The sequence below is a fragment of the Aotus nancymaae genome, unplaced genomic scaffold, assembly GCF_030222135.1.
Source record: "Aotus nancymaae isolate 86718 unplaced genomic scaffold, 86718_ANA_hifiasm-v0.15.2.pri h1tg000014l, whole genome shotgun sequence".
NCBI classification, from domain to species: Eukaryota; Metazoa; Chordata; class Mammalia; order Primates; family Aotidae; genus Aotus; species Aotus nancymaae.
Genome location: NW_026988425.1, coordinates 49,863,899 through 49,881,099, shown reverse-complemented (window position 1 = coordinate 49,881,099; position 17,201 = coordinate 49,863,899). Strand labels below are relative to the sequence as shown.

Below are 17,201 nucleotides of genomic sequence, written 5' to 3'. Positions count from 1 at the left end.
TCTTTTCTGTCAAAAACAAATCAGGTGTTGTTACAGGGAAAATTGTGCTAAACATCCACCAGTCTGGAATTTCTGGCACCATAGAGGTTGTTGGCACCTAGACTGTCATATCCTGCACCCCAATGCCTGGTCTAACCCCTCCTTGGCTGAGCCGGACTTCTCCTTTGCTCTGACCCTCAGCCTCCTGCTCCCCTGGGATTCCCCTCAGTCTCCTCATCCTCATCTCCTGTGGTCTCTCCACCTATCACTTCCAGACTGTGGCCTCAGTTGGAGGAGGCTACCCAACTCCTCCCCTTAAGGGAGGCACCACCTCCACCAGGCAGCTATCGTTCTGCCCTGTTTTTGCTCTATGTCCCTTTTTCTACTTCTAACCTGTACAACTAGAAGGCTGAAAAGCCCACTTTTCTCTAAGAAACCTCAAGTCCTAACCTCACTGGTTGAGTCCATACTCTGGACTCACCAGCCCACCTCAGATGACTGTCAGCAGCTTCTCCTGACCCTTTTTACATCTGAGAAAAGAGACCGTATTTGAAGGGAGGCCAGAAAGTTTTTTCCTTAGTTCAGCCAGTATGTAGGAGAAGGGAGCCCGAAACCTCCTGGAGGAAGTTTTTTTTCCTTCTACTCCACCTGACTGGGGCCCAAATACCTCAGGGGGTGGGGAGAGGAGAGCTTTGAACGATTTCCACCAGTATCTCCTTGCGGGTATTAAAGGAGCCTCTCGAAAACCCATAAATCTGTCTAAGACAACTGAAGTTGTCCAGGGGCCTGAGGAGTCACCTGGAGTGTTTTTTGGAACGCCTCCAGGAGGCCTATTGAATTTACACCCCATCTGATCCAGTGGCTCCCAAAAATAACTGTGCTATTAATTTGGCATTTGTGGCCCAGGCATCTCCTGATATTTGGAGAAAGTTATAAAAACTTGAGGGATTTGCTAGAATAAATATCACCCATCTCCTAGAAATAGCTCAGAAGGTTTTTGACAATTGAGACCATGAGAAACAGAAACAGGCTGCTCTGGCAGCTGAAAAGGCAGCTGAAAAGGCTTCAGAAAGGCAGGCAAAAATCTTAGTGGCCGTACTCCAAGAAGTTAAACACGAGCGTTCCAAGTTGTCTACAAGCCATGACAGCAACCACAAGTCTGGTCCAGGAGACTGATAAACTAACCCTGGGCCAAAACTTAACCTCCATGGCTCCCCACAATGTTGAAACATTACTGAGCAGTGCTTCTGGTAAATGGACATCAAATGCCCGCATATTACAGTACCAGAGTGCTGTTAGATCAGCCTCATTTAATTTTCTCCCCTACAAGGTGTTTAAATCCAGCTACTCTACTTCCTGATCCAGACTATACCATACCTGTCCATGACTGCCAAGAACTGCTAGAGGCTGCAGAAACTGGCTGACTTGATCCCCAAAATGTTCCATTGGAAAGGGTGAATGCTACCGTATTCACAACGGTAACAGCTTCCTTAAGCAAGGAGTGCAAAAGACTGGTGTGGCTGTCACCACAGAAATGGACATTCTGTGGGCCCAGGCCCAGCCAGTTGGAACTTTGGCACAAAAGGCTGAATTAATTGCCCTTACTCAAGCACTCTGGTGGGGTAAGAACAGATGCATCAACATCTACACTGACAGCCAGTATGCTTTTGCTACTGTACATCAAAAAGAAGACACAGCTGTTGCCCGAGGAAGATCAAAGGGCAGACCCCACTGCCCAAGAGGCAGCCCGGCTCCTGGTCACACCTTTAACCCTATTATCTGCTGTATCTTTCCCACAGCTTGATTTACCTGATCACCCAGCCTACTCTCCAGAAGAAGAAAAGCAAGCATCAGATCTTCAGGCCAGTAAAAACCAAAATGAAAAATAGACTTTACAGAAGTAAAGCCACACCAGGCAGGATAAGTATCTTCTGGTGATGGTAGACACTTTCTCTGGATGGACTGAGGCATTTGCCACTAGAAATGAAATGGCCTCCACAGTAGTTAAATTTGACTCAATGAAATCATCCCTTGATTTAAACTGCCATAGCTCAGTCAGTCAGTAAGGCATTAAACATTCAATAGAAACTTCATTGTGCCTATTGGCTGTAAGGCCGGTCACCTCGCCGGGAGCTCAGACACACCCCCGCCTCCCTCTCCAGGAGCTCGGACACATCCACCCCCTCGCACAGCCTAGCTCTCCCTTAAAAAACCCCACAAAAATGCAAACGAAGTCTTGTAACTCTAGCCAATAGCAGCCAAGTCCTGTATGCAAATGAAGTCTTGCAACCCTAGACAATAGCAGCCGAGTCTTGTATGCAAACGAAGTCTTGTAACTCTACCCAACAGCAGTCTTGCCTTGCCCACACCCTGCTCTCCCACAACCAATCGAATGCCTCCACTCCCTATAAAACCCCACGTCTGAGAGGAGTCCGTGTGACTTCTCCAGCCACCCCTGTTGGACCGCAGAACCTCGCCTGGGAGCCGAATAAATTCTTCGCATTGGATCTTCTTGTGCTGGCCTCAGTTTCTTCATTTTAAACTTGGCAAGAACCTAACAACCCTTACAAATGGTGCCAAAACCGAGGAGGAGTTGTAAGACCCCTCCTGGGGTAAACTGACTCCTCCACTCAAAGCCGGACCGGGGAGCCGCCATTCCACCACAAGGTAAGACTTCTGTTGCCCACTACCCCACCCACTGTCTGCCTCGTAGAGTCCCTGCTCGAAACCGCTGGAGCATCAGGGATTCTCACCACGGGTCCAGGACCCTGGCCCCGTCTCGTGGACCTGAGCGTAGAGGAGACATCCCTACACTCTTGTCTTCTCCCCGTGAGGGGTTTCTTAGGGTCAGGATTTTGAGGGAGACGTCCTCACTTTCCTGAACTCTCTCTCCGGTGTTTGGCAGTGCAGCCTGGGATGCTGAGCCGCTCTTCTGACCACCTCCGCAGCAGCGACTGAGGTGTGGGTACTCAGAAGCCCCGTTAAACCCAAGCCCTGCCTCGTGGCAGAGCAACCCCCCGGCTTATGCAACCAAAACGTTTATTTCAAACCAGCCTGTTGGCATAAAAGCTCCCATTAATTAAGTAACTGTATAGCTGTACTTTCAGTTTCTCTCTTAACTCTCTCTCTCTCTTAAGATGGTGGCTGTTCCTTGCCCCTAAGATGGCGGCCACTTCCCGCTCTTAACTCTTTCTCTCTCTTAAGATGGCGGCCGCTTCCCACTCTTAACTCTCTCTCTCTCTCTCTCTCTCTCTCTCTCTCTCAATAACAGCCGTTTCCCGCTTTATTGAGTAACTGTACCTTCAGTTTCTCTTCCTAACCTCGATGCAAGTGAGTGAGTGAGTGACTGAGTTTATGTGTAGTCCCATAGCCTAACAGCTACGGGGCTTGTGTGGGCTTCAACCTGCGGTTCCATGGGGACGTCATAAGGCATAACGGTGATTCACCTCTGGACTGAAAAGTTCTGAGGTGACCAGACCTGGGAGTTATATGGGTACACCTTAGCCAAGATGCCCCTGAAACATCCCTTCGGGGATGTGGCCGAGAAGGCATCAGACTGGTCTCCCATCTGGGGCGCACCCACCCTTTGTCCGTCAGTCTTACATGTGGATCTGTCTTTACTGTAGATTCACCAGTTTTAATAGACTCCTGCTGGCTGATATACAGTGGCTTAGGCCTGCTTCCCTCGAAGTAGAAGATATTCTACAGTGGGTAACAGACCACTGGTTGCAGGGAACCTTTGCTGAATTCGCGCCCCTAGAAATAACCGTTTTCTTTTGTTCTCCTATTCCTCTTCTGTCACTGAGGTCTCTCTTCCTCAAACTCTCCCATGTGGCAGATAGCCCTAGCCCTGTCTCTTTTTGTTTTCTTCCTGATTATAATCATTGTAACCGTGCAGGCTTTCTGGTATCTTCATTCCCGCCCCACCCTCACCCTCTGTTCCCCTTGTACCACTGCCCAGGTGCTCCTAGCCAAAGAAACCTCCCCTTCACCCTTAGCCCCTCCACCCTCCTCCTCTTCCTTTTCCAACCCCAACGCGTCTGAGGAACTCTCCTTTCCACCTGCCCGACCCAATAATCTTCCGCCCTATGACAGACCTCAACCCCCCTCAGCTCCTCCACCTCCTAATCCCAACCTGGCCTCTCCTGTTAGTGCTCACACCCACTCGCACTGTGCTCCTAACAATGAAACCTTCCTCCATTGCTCCCTCCACGAGGTGGCCAGAGTAGAGAGCATTGTCCGAGTGCACGTTCCCTTCTCCTTTTCCAATCTCTCAGATGCATATGTAATCCTATCCTCCACCCTCACCCCAGACAAGCGGGACCGGATCTTTACAGCAGCCCGAGCTCTTGTAGCAGCCCTGAGGCCAGCAGCCCCCAGAACATTCAGTGGGGGAGGTCCATCGAAACCCCTCCAAAATGCTTCAAGGGCCCTGCTCGGGCCCTGTTTCAGATGTGGTCTAGAGGGACATTGGGCCTGGCAGTGCCCCTGTCCTCATCCACCTCCTGGACCTTGCCCAAACTGCAAGCAGACTGGACACTGGAAGCTTAATTGCCCATCCCAGACCACAGGCCCACTCCCCACACCTCTATGTGAGGAGCAGGCTGGTCTGCAGGAAGCAATCCCTTCGCTTGAACTTCTGGGCCTTCTGGACGACTGAAGTAGCCCGGACTTGAGGACCCCCCATCACCCTTGCCAAGCCCAGGGTAATGCTGCAGGTAGCGGGTAAGTCCATTTCCTTCTTAATGGATATGGGAGCTAACTATTCTGTATTGCCTTCCTACTCAGGGCCTAGCATACCTTCCCAGGTCTTAGTCATGGGAATTAATAGAAAGCCTTCCTGCCCTAATCAAACTCATCCTTTAACCTGTGTCCTCGAAGGACACCCCTTTTCTCACTCCTTTCTAATCATACCCTCATGCCCAGTGCTCCCCTGTTATGATAAGATATTCTCCAGACTGTGGGGGCCACTCTCCAACTTACTGGCCCCCATACTCAAGCCCATCTCCCACACACCTCCTACTGCCCCCCTAACTGACACCATGCCCCAAAAGTCATCCGGTGACTACTGCCTAGTTCAGGACCTATGCTTTATCAACAAGGCGGTGGTACCCTTTCACCCTGTAGTTCCCAACCGATAGGCTCTGCTATCCAACATTCCCTCCACTACCTCCCTTTTTACAGTTCTTGACCTCACAGATGCCTTCTTTACCATTCCTCTACACTCTGAATCTTACTTTCTCTTTGAAAATCCTTCAGTAAGCCTTCATCCCACTTCTCTATTCAAGTTGGCTACTTTGTTTCCTCTTCCATCCCATTCCCCCTCCCCAGCCCATTCCTGTCCTAAACTAATGGATACATTTGTTACACCTCGGGAGGGCCTGTCCAACCTTCCTCTCTCTAGCCCAGACCTTACCTTTTATGTAAATGGGAGTTCAATAGTGACAGCTGAGGGGCGACAAAAAGCGGCCTATGCAGTAGTCACAGATTCAGTCACCCTCGAGGCACGTCGCCTCCCTGATGGACCTACAGAATGAGGCCACCTTAACTAACCAACTCAGGCCCTCGAGATGAAGGTGACTATTAATAATGGTGGTGGTAATGAAAGTAGTAATGATGATGAAGGTATAATGAAGGTAATGAAAATAGTAATGATGATGAAGGTATGATGAAGGTGATGATGAAAGTGATGGTAAAGGGTAAAGATGATAATGGAGGCGATGGTGATGATGGTGAAAGTGGTGATCATAATGAAGGTTATGGTAATGGTTATGATGGTAATGGTAGTGATGGTAAAGGTGATGCTGAAGGTGGTGATGATGCTGAAGGTGGTAATGATAAAGGTTGTAGTAATGACAGTGGTGATGATAAGCATGATAATAAAGGTGCAACAAACCCCAACCTTTCTCTTGGCTAACGCTAGTCGAAGCCATAAACGTCACTAATTGCTTTTATGTGCCTCCCTTAACAAACCCCCCTTAGCCACAGTTCCCCTCCAGACCAGGTTCAACCTGTCATGATCATCTATGGGACCCGACACCACCCTAACGGGTATCCCGCTATTCAAGGTGCACTCCCAAGATCTCTTTTTCTGCTACGGAACGGCTAACAGCTCCAGCTGCAACACGACTGTAAAAGTAAGATCCATCCACTATGCACCTCCGGGAGGATACTTTTGGTGTAATGGGACCCTAACCAAAGTTATAAATGCCTCCCTTCCCTCCCCTTGCATGCCCATTACTCTAGTCCTGCACTTAAAGGTATACAGGCAAGCTGAGCTCCTATCCCTCCTTACGCCTCCCCCTGTTCGCTGAAACAAATGAGCAGTCTTCCTCCCAATAATCATTGGTCTCTCTCTAGCATCCTCTCTAGCAGCAGCCAGACTCAGGAGCAGTGCCCTAGCGTACGGTGTCACTTCAGCCGCTCAACTGGAAGACAAGCTCCATGTGGCCTTTGAAGCATCAGCCGCCTCCCTGGCCTCCCGCCAGTGACAAATCACGTCACTGGTCCAGGTAACTCTCCAAAACGACAGGCCTTTGACCTACTAATGGCGGAAAAAGGGGGTACCTGTTTCTCCAGGAAGAGTGCTGCTATTACATCAATGAATCAGGCCTAGTAGAGGAGAACATCAACACTCTCCACTGCCTCCAGGAAGACCTCCATAAAAAGCGAAATACAGCAGTCTTGCCTCTAAGCTGGTGGCATTCTCCCATGCTTACCTGGCTAACCCCTATCATCACTCCTATCATCGTAATCTATTTGCTATTATTAATGGCCCCTTTCCTTCTCAGGTTCCTACAAGCTAGTATGCGAGAAATTGGATGAGTGGCTGTTAACCAAATGCTGCTTCATCCCTACGTCCAATTATCAGTCGAGGCACCAGCCAACTGACCTGTCCCCCTCACTCCACCCCTATTCAGCAGGAAGTAGCCAGAAAGAGCGGCGCCCTCTATCATCAAAAGTTTGGAATGTAAGGCCAGTCGCCTTGCCGGGAGCTCGGACACCCCTTAAAAAACCCCACAAAAATGCAAACGAAGTCTTGTAACTCTAGCCAATAGCGGCCGAGTCCTGTATGCAAACGAAGTCTTGTAACCCTAACCAATAGCAGCCGAGTCCTGTATGCAAACAAAGTCTTGTAACGCTAGCCAATAGCAGCCGAGTCTAGTATGCAAACGAAGTCTTGTAACTCTACCCAACAGCAGTCTTGCCTTGCCGACACCCTGCTCTCCCACAACCAATTGAACGCCTCCACTCCCTATAAAACCTCACATATGAGAGGAGTCCATGCAACTTCTCCAGCTCCCCCATCAGACCACAGAACCTCACCCAGGAGCCGAATAAATTCTTCGCATTGGATCTTCTTGTGCTGGCCTCAGTTTCTTAATTTTAAACTCGGCAAGAACCTAACAACCCTTATATTGGCCTCAGAGCTCTGGACAGGTAAAAGGCATAAATCATAGCTTAAAAAATACTCTTACAAAACTCATCTTGGAAACTGTTGTAAATTGAACAGACCTCCTTCCTTTAGCCCTTGTGGAGTTAGGTGCACTCCTTACAAGGTGGGGTTCTCTCCCTTTGAAATTACATATGAAAAAATTCCGCCTATTCTGCCTAAGTTAAAAGATACCCAAGGGAGAGATCCAAGATGGCTGATCACTAGCAGCTCGGGACCATAGCTCCCAGTGAAAGCGCAGAGAACGAGAGGACACCACACTTTCAGATGAATTTTTGTTGCTCACAGACCAAGAGATTCCCAGCGGAGGAGCCCCACGGGTCACCAGCATGACTCTTGTGGCCGGCGCGGCAGTTTTGCTGGCGCCTCGGCGTGGCAGTTCCTGGTGCAGAGTCCAGAGATTCCCGGGCAGAAAAGCACCATCAATCTTAACACCGCTGTTTTGGCCAGCGCAGTGGACTGCTCAGATTTCGGCGCTGGGAATCAACAAGCTGGACATCGGCTCAGAGACCCAGTTAGAAAGTCGGTAATTACAAAGACAACAGAGGGATAAATATATAATGAAGGGAAGAAACCAGCCTAAAAAGGCAGAGAATACTCAAAATCAGAATGCCTCTCCCTCTACAGGGGATCGCAGTTCCTCATCAGCAATGGAACAAGGCTTAATGGAGAGCGAGTGTGTTCCATTATCAGAAGCAGGTTTTGAAAGGTGGGTGATAAGAAACTTCTGTGAATTAAAAGAACTTGTTCTAACCCAATGCAAAGAAACTAAGAACATTGAAAAAAGTTTTGACAAAATGTTAACAAGAATGGACAATTTAGAGAGGAATACAAGTGAATTGATGGAGCTGAAAAACACAACACGAGAACTTCGTGAAGTATGCAGAAGTTTAAACAGTCGAATTGATCAAGCAGAAGAAAGGATATCAGATGTCGAGGACCAGCTTAGTGAAATGAAATGAGAAGACAAGATTGGAGAAAAAAGGATAAAAAGGAATGAGCAAAGTCTCCAGGACATATGGGACTATGTAAAAAGACCGAATTTACATTTGATAGGTGTACCTGAATGTGACGAAGAGAATGAATCCAAGTTGGAAAATACTCTTCAGGATATCATTCAGGAAAACTTTCCCAACCTAGCAAGGCAGGATAATATTCAATTCCAGGTAATACAGAGAACACCACAAAGATATTCTTCAAGAAGACCAACCCCAAGGCACATAATTGCCAGATTTATTAGGGTTGAAATGAAGGAGAAAATACTAAGGGCAGCCAGAGAGAAAGGTCAGGTTACCCACAAAGGGAAATCTATCAGACTTACAGCAGATCTCTCAGCAGAAACCCTACAAGCCAGAAAAGATTGGGGACCAATATTTAACATCCTTACAGAAAAGAACTTTCAACCCAGAATTTCATATCCAGCCAAACTAAGCTGTATAAGCAAAGGAAAAATTAAATTTTTTGCGAACAAGCAAGTACTTAGAGATTTCACCACCACCAGGCCTGCTTTACAAGTGCTTCTGAAAGAAGCACTATACATATAAAGGAACAACCAATATCAGCCTTTCCAAAAATATATCAAAAAGCAAAGAGCATCAACACAATGAAAAATTTACACTAACTAATGGGCAAAACAGCCAGCTAGCATCAAATGGCAATATTAAACTCATATATATTCAAATTGGATAAAAAGCCAAAACCAATCGGTATGCTGTATCCAGACCCATCTCACATGCAACGATACACAAAGACTCAAAACAAAGGGATGGAGGAAGATTTACCAACCAAACAGAGAGTAAAAATAAACAAATAAACAAAAAGCAGGAGATGCAATTCTCGCCTCTGATAAAGTAGACTTTAAAGCAACAAAGATCAAAAGAGACAAAGAAGGACATTACATAATGGATCAATGTAACAAGAAGAGCTAATGATTCTATAGATCAATGAGACAGAAAATTAACAAGGACATCCGGGACTTGAACTCAGACCTGGAACAAGTAAACTTAATATACATTTATAGAACTCTCCACTTCAAATACACAAAACATACATTACCACCTCACACCTATTCCAAAAGTGACTACATAATTGGAAGTAAATCACTCCTCAGTAATCACATAGCATTTCATAGGTTTAAATGAAATATTGGTTGGCTGCTTGTTTGTTATTTTCTTCCTTTATTCCTTCCTGTCTACATCATTAAGTATAATTATTGGTATAAAAGAAGTTTTCAATACCCATTTCTAAACTGCATTCTAGCCTGGGCAAGAAAGCAATACTCCCATTCTCTCTCTCTCTCTCTTTCTCTTCCTTTTTCTTCCTCTTCATTTTTTTTTTCTTTCTTAAAAAAAAGAAAAAAAAAAAGATACCCATTTAGCAGAAATTTCCCAAGCAAATCTGTTACAGTATCTGCAGTCTTTTCAACAGATTCAAGACATCATCCAGCCGCTCGTCTGGAAAACACCCCCTAATCCAGCTCCTGACCAAACCAAGCCCTGCCATTCTTTCCATCCTGGTGACCTGGGGTATGTTATAAAGTTCCAAAAAGGAGGACTTACTCCTGCCTGGAAAGGACCCCACATCATCATCCTCACCACACCAACAGCCCTAAAAGTGGACGGCATTTCTGCTTGGATTCATCACTCCTGCATCAAGAGGGCCAATAAACCCCAAGAAGAGACATGGGTCTCATAGCCTGGATCAGGTCCCTTGAAACTGCGCTTAGGCAGGGTGAAGTTATCAAACTTACTCTTCTAATTCATCTTTTCCACCTGTTTCCACTTGCCATGCCCTCTGCTCCTACCCTTTTCTCCTCACTTCCTTCAAAACAGGGTGTGTGCTTGCTAACACCACTTGGAAGCAGGACTCTTCCAACCAGGTCTCTCTTGCAGTTGATTTATATGCTTTGTTCCTAGGAACCAGCTCTGAACACCGTTCCTCACAATGGAACGTCGCTACTAGCAAAGTTATTGCCAGAGTAGGTGCCCTCAACATTGCTGCTGCCTTTGGACTGAGCCAAACCGGATGTGGAGAATCTGCTCATGCAGAGAAGAAACTCCAGGCTGTTGATTTTTACCTCTGTCCCGGAATTCACCCTGATACTAACTGCCAGGATACCTCCAAGTTCTTCTGCCCCTACTGGACTTGCATAACTTTGGCCACTTATTCCAGAGGACCAACTCGGTCCTCGACTCTTTCCATGGCTCACACATCCCACCCTAATATGTGTACTATAAGAGTTTGCAATCCCCTTACCATAATTGTTTATGATCCTAACGCAGCTCATTGGTGCTGTGGCATGACATGGAGATTTAGACTGTATGTTACGAGATATGACTTTGGAACTATGTTTACCATTCAAAAGAAGGTTTCAGTTCCATGGAGTCTCCCTAAACAGATTGGGGCTTTAACTGACTTAGGTGACCCCATGCCCACACCCAGAGAAAGTTAGCTCAACTGTCCCTTCACCAGTCCCTGCCCCTCCATCTCGGCTTCAACACTATCTCCACCAGCCTAGCCTAATGTCCATATTGGATGGGGTACATTACCTTCTTAATACTACACAACCCAAAATAGCCCAAGACTGCTGGCTATGCCTAAGGGCAAAACCCCTATACTACATTGGTCTAGGAGTTGAAGTCACTCTTAAGACTGGTCTTCTCTCCTGTCAGGTACTCCCTTGCTCCCTTACACTAGGGGATGTTACCAGAAGTGCCACCTGCCTAATTAGCAATGGGTATAATCTATCTGCCTCTCCTTTCCAGGCTACTTGTAACCAGTCCTTATTAATTTCCCTAAAACCTTCAGTCTCGGGAGCACCCAACAACACATGGTTGGCCTGCACCACAGGTCTTACCTGCTGCATCAATGGAACTGAACTCAGACTGTGCATGTTAGTTCACATGCTCCCCCAGGTTTATGTGTACAGTGGACCAGAAGGACATCTCATCGCATCTCCTGAAGTACACTCCAGAGTTTGCTGAGGTGCCCTCACTACTTGTGACCTTACCTACTTGTGGGTCGGCTGCTATCGGCACTGCAGCCCTAGTCTGAGGAGAGACTGGACTAGTATCTTTGTCCCAACAAGTCAATGCTGATATAGGAAATCTCCAGTCCACCATAAATAGGTTGCATACCCAGGTAGAATCCCTAGCTGAGGTTGCTCTTCAAAACCGCTGAGGCTTAGATTTGCTGTTTCTTTCCCAAGGAGGCTCATGTGCTGCTTTAGGAGAAAGCTGTTGTTTTTATGATAATCAGTCTGGAATCATTAAAGACACTTTTCAAAGAGTGCTAGAAAACTTAGAAGCCAACAGGAGTGAGAAAATAACACCCCATGGTATCAAAATATGTTCACCTAGAGTTCATGGCTAACTACCCTAATAACTGGGCTAGCAGGACCCCTTTCTACTCCTCCTGTTAGGCTTAATCTTTGGGCCCTGCATCCTTAATTGGTTCCTAAATTTCATAAGACAGTGCATAGTATCTGTCTAACTTTGATATCTCAGGACCCAATATAACCCTCGTTATAACTAAAGAATCAACGCTTTAACTCCCCAAAAACACAAGTCAGGAATGAGGTGAACCAAACTACCTCCATCTTTGAAGTGAGCCTGACTGACACCATCTTGGCTTGCCCCCCTCCCCGTGTCATTCCTCCCTTGAGTACATACCTGGGTTACACAGTGCTGGGTCATGTTGTGCTTAGAACCACAGAAACACATAACCATTGTAACCATATCCTGTTCGACAAGCCCACTTGCTATTGTGAATATCCCCTTGATTGATTGATTGATCGTATGGAAAGTACTGAAATGCCCCCCTTGGTAACCAGCAATCATGGAAACCGCTTATATACCCTCCTCAGTTAATCAACAATCAAGAGAGACTCCTGCTTCCTAGTTACCAGCCTCCTCCCCTAACTTGCTCATGCTGCTTCTATAAAATTCCGCTTTGCCCCCCTTATCCTGAGCAACATATAAAAGGAAATCACATCCCTTCCTCAGGGCCAAGAGATTTTGAGCATGAGCTGACTCTCGGTTGCTGGCAATAAAGGACTCACAATCAGATCTCAGAGAGTGGTGCTTTCCTAACAACTCGCTCAGATACAACAGTTTAATAGCTGCTTTAAAATCTCTGTCTACTAACTCAAGCATCTGGGGATCTTAGAACTGGTCTCTCCATTAGTTGTCTTTTCTCTTGAAAATTGGGTGTGTTTTCCTGTTTTTTTCTCACATGTTGAGTCACTTTGCATTGTATCCTAGACATTGTGATTTTTAAAAAAAAATCTTAAAATTTTTATTGCTACTAAAAATGGCACACACAAAAAATGATAGAGGATTCAAATGAATATTCATATTAAATATGATTAACTGCTACATGATGCATATGATTCATGTGTACTATATGATCAACTGTCTCTAGCCATGCATAAAATACAATTCCAGCATTTTCTAATTTATTAAGAGCTTAGAATATGACTGATCCTTTAATGTAATTTTTTAACTATGATATTTGGTAGAAACTGGATTATTTTATGTTCCCTCAAAAATCATTAATTTTCTTTGTTTTAGGAGTCACTTAACTTATTTGAACTCAAACTGCAAAATCTGACTTATGGGAAGCAACTCAAAAAGCAGTTCGGGTCTTTCATTTTTAATTGGACTACTTAGAATTTATTCTATATGCATGATTTAGTGGTCAGTGAAAGATTGGGTAGAGTTTATACATAAAATCTGGGGTTCTACCTCTCTTTTACTTATGGTATTCCTCTTTACTTTCCAGCAGCTGATTGTCTCAACTTCTGTTCTCTAGTTTTTTAGACCAGAAAAGCTGCAATCTACCAGAATTCCAGCCACTTCTCATGGTGCAGACTAGAGCCTACTCTCATGCAAGAATCTGCAAAAACAAGTGAAACTCACCCAGGGATATTCCCTTCTTTCAAATCTTATCCCCCCTCCTGCTTTTGCTTACTTTTTAGTGCCACAGGTGGTATTTATTGTATTTTGTGCAAAGGTCAAAATACAATAGAAGGTTTGTGTGCTTGGAGTTTATGCAGCTCTTACAAGAAAAAGCTGCACTCAAACATTTGGTATGAGGTTTAAATTTTTGTATAAGAATTGAATGAGAATTGAGGATTGTAGTGTGCAGGAGCTATAGATTCTGTATTAGAGAATTTAGAAGAATTCAGATCAAACCTACTTGTTTCCGACTTACAGCGTCAATCTATTTTCAATTAACCACACACTTTTGGTGGTTTATCCAGACTCTTCCCAATGAACTCTCACTTTTTTCGTCATATATCAGTCTCTTTTCTAAGAATCTGTCCATTTCTTCCAGCTTATTGAATTTGTTAACATACAATTGTTCATAGTGTCAAATACAAGAAGTTCCTTTTTAAAGGGTTTAGTTGGTTCCCTGGTTATTTCTTTCCAGCTTTCAAGGCCAGACTTCGTTATCCTTTGTGCCTCCCTGCCCTGGTTTCAGTAAACAACTTTCCCATCAGTCCTAATCTACAAAGCCACATCTGCTACTCACTCTGTAAATTACCCCTCCCACCTCAAAGGCTCTTCCCATCCCTTCTCATTAGGCACACCCCTGTGCTCTTCAATTGGGTTCAGCTTAGATTGTGTGGTCCAACTCCAGCCAACAGAGGCAGGACACAAAGTAGCAGGGACAAACTGCATTAAAAATAAAAACCCCTTCCCTCTTTTGTTTGGTGTGCTCTCCTGGAGGCCGAGTTTATAAGCAGCACTCTTCTGCAGAAGTAAATTTGTGTTGCTGAGAAATCCTTTAACTGCTCATTTTCTTTGTGGTCCCAAGTTCTTATTTCCAACAAACTTGGGGGCTCATCTGGGATCCCATCATCCTCCAGGGAGGGGTTTCCAATCATCTCTCGTGGGGAGACGCATCCTGCTGCCTCACTGTGGTGGCCTCAGGATTAGAGAGTCGAAACCCACGCCATGTGGTGAATAAACCCAGACTCTCAGCAATGCAGGCAGAAAGGATCCTTACAAACCACAGCAACCAGGTAACTCTGTGCACAGACCAAGGTAAAAAACATTGCAGGGGCAACAAAGTATTTCCTTGGTGGTCGAGATATCTTGAAGGTTAACAGTGTGTGAGTGAGACGTGCAATTAAAGGCAAGAAATCTCTAATTTGAGGGAGTGAGCCTCATACCAAACCTCTAAAATAATAAAAAGCAAGAAATCTCCAGTAAGAGAGGTTAAGCCTCTAGGAAAGGGGAAGGCAAAAAAAATCCCTAATACAACGGATTAGCCTCTGCAAGCCCCTAGAGAAGGGAGAACAAGAAATCCCTACTATGAGGGATCATACCTGACCAACACTCAAAATGGGAAATATTCCATGTAAAGCAAAAAAACGGGAAGGATAAAGCTAATAGCAAGAATATTCCCCCAGGTCCTATGTTAAAATATTGGAAAGATAATGAACCACCTAAAGACTGTAGGAAATAAGCCAAAAGCCAACTCCTTTAAGAAAAATAAGGTCCCAAGGGTGCAGGGTTTGAAACATGGCAGACAACATAGACCAGTAACAAATTACCAACACTGTAGAGGACTCCCTGGATCTTATCAGGCTCAGTCTAGATGAGCAAATTTATGTGAAAATGAGAAATGACCGAGAGCTTTGAGGCAGATTACATGCTTAGCATCAACATTTAAATATGATCTTGAGAGATGTGGAAGAAACTACTATAGAAATTGATAAAGAAATATGTGAAGAGATATATAAATCAATGAAAAGGAATATTCCAATGCTCTTTGTCTGGGAAGATGGTGTTGTCCTGGTGGCCCCTCCCCTGAGAACTGGCTGAAACAAAGATTTTTCCTGTATGAAAACAGGAGACTGTACAGTGCCCTCTCTAAATGTACAAGATGTTCAAAAGAGAAACCTGCATATATTTTGATACTAAGAAATAATTCCAGGGGTTATTCCACTCCTGAAATGAGTTCATTTGCACATAACTCACAACTTCTTAAGCTAAATGGTATTTTCATTTTTCTCAAGCTCTTCCAATAAATACAACCACCAAGATGCAAAATTCTTTTTCAGGACTTGTTTTGTTCCATTATTCTCACAGATACTTTTCTGATTTTTTTTTCTTTAAATTAAAATTGGTGTTTCCTCATTTTAAAAAAAAGGTCCCTACCCCCAAACAGTCCACCAACATATGGGACCCTCTAAACCACCTTCCCCTGCCTAACACCCCTGACCCTAACTCCCTCCCTCTCAAGCCAAAGCAGTCACCCCTGACCCTAACCTCACTCCCTCTCATGCCCAAGCTGCAGAGCCTGCCAGAGCTGTGCAAAAAGTATAAAGGAAACCGCCCCTCTGCTAGAAAACTCCCAGCCCAGAGGAGGGCATCCAGCTGAGTATTACTCAGGTAAACGTTAATAAGGCTTACAAATGTGGCTCTGGCATACAGATGGCAAAAGAAAGCAAGAGCATAAAAACATACCAGACACAGCCCGACAAGCAGAGAGCGAGGAACAAAGCCCAGTCTGGTAGCAAACAAAAAAGACTTTGGTGTAAAAAAAAGCTCTGTGTGTTAACTGGTAAAAAGACTGTTTGTTCATAAACGTGTACAGTTTTGTTTTCTTGTAATAGAAGCATCATAGAGTTACTTTATACCAGTTATAATATTTTCATTATTTTCCGTTGTTCTTTTTTACTAGCAGCTAAAACTATAAAAATTACTATTAAATTGCAGTCCTTTTTTAAAAAAAAATTTAATTTAAAACATGCAAGCCTAATATTTTTAATCAAACAAAATATAAAATGGGTTTTCTCTTAATTCTAAATTCATCATAGCTTTCTAATATCAATTACAATATTTACAATATTCACCAAAACTTAAAATTTTGCAACTACTATAATTCTACGAGTGTTTTTAATAAACCTTGCATGCAAAATTTATAATTTTAACTTTAGCACTCAAAATCTACATAGAATATATGTTTGGAGTATTTCAAAATGTACACTAAAATATAACTTCCTTAGAAAACAAATTATAAGCCTGAGTAGGTTTTTAATTTTAGCAACTGGAATGCTTTAGTTTTTCACCGTAAATTCCTCATTTTATATTCATTTAACCTGCTAATTTTTTATTGTATTTTTTTTTTTCTTTCTATGATGGCTTTTCAAATTAGCAGGTCTGTAAAGTATTTCTTCCTAATTAAAATTGTGTGTGTGTGTGTGTGTGTGTGTACATACACATATTTTTACTTTACCAAGTAAAACCAAGCCATAATGTTTTCAGCCAATTATTAGTAACAAGTTAAGAGAAAAAGAGGGAAAAAAATTTCAAGTAAAATGTCTGGTTATGCCAGACATTTTACAAGTGTGAAAGGAGATAATAGAAGCTCAGCTTGAGGGTCTGTAGTAAGTCATAAAAAGTTCAAGAGGATGTAGGCTTATTTGCCTTGGTTTGCAATACCTGCAGAGAGTTTGAAAAAAAAATGAAATGTATCAAAAAATTGACCATATTAGATCAATTTAGTGAATTTATTCATAAGATAAAAAAAGACTGGTAAATCTTTTATTACAACATCTTTTAAAAGCCAAGGAAATAACCTTGCAGATCAAATAGCCAAACAAGCTGTCATTGCCTCCAAGACACCTATCTTTCACTTAACTCCTTGTCTTCCTCCCCCTACTGCAATCCCCATTTTCTCTTCTGCTGAAAAGGAAAAAAGTAGGAGCCAAAGAAAACTCAGAAGGAAAATGGTTATTACCAGACCAAAGAGAAAT

At 44.0% G+C, this 17,201-nt stretch overlaps 1 pseudogene; it reads left to right on the top strand.

Annotated features, from left to right (window-relative positions):
- The first annotated feature begins 14,961 nt into the window (after positions 1 to 14,961).
- Positions 14,962 to 15,264, top strand: LOC105720626 (U6 snRNA-associated Sm-like protein LSm3; annotated as a pseudogene).
- The last annotated feature ends 1,937 nt before the right edge of the window (positions 15,265 to 17,201 follow it).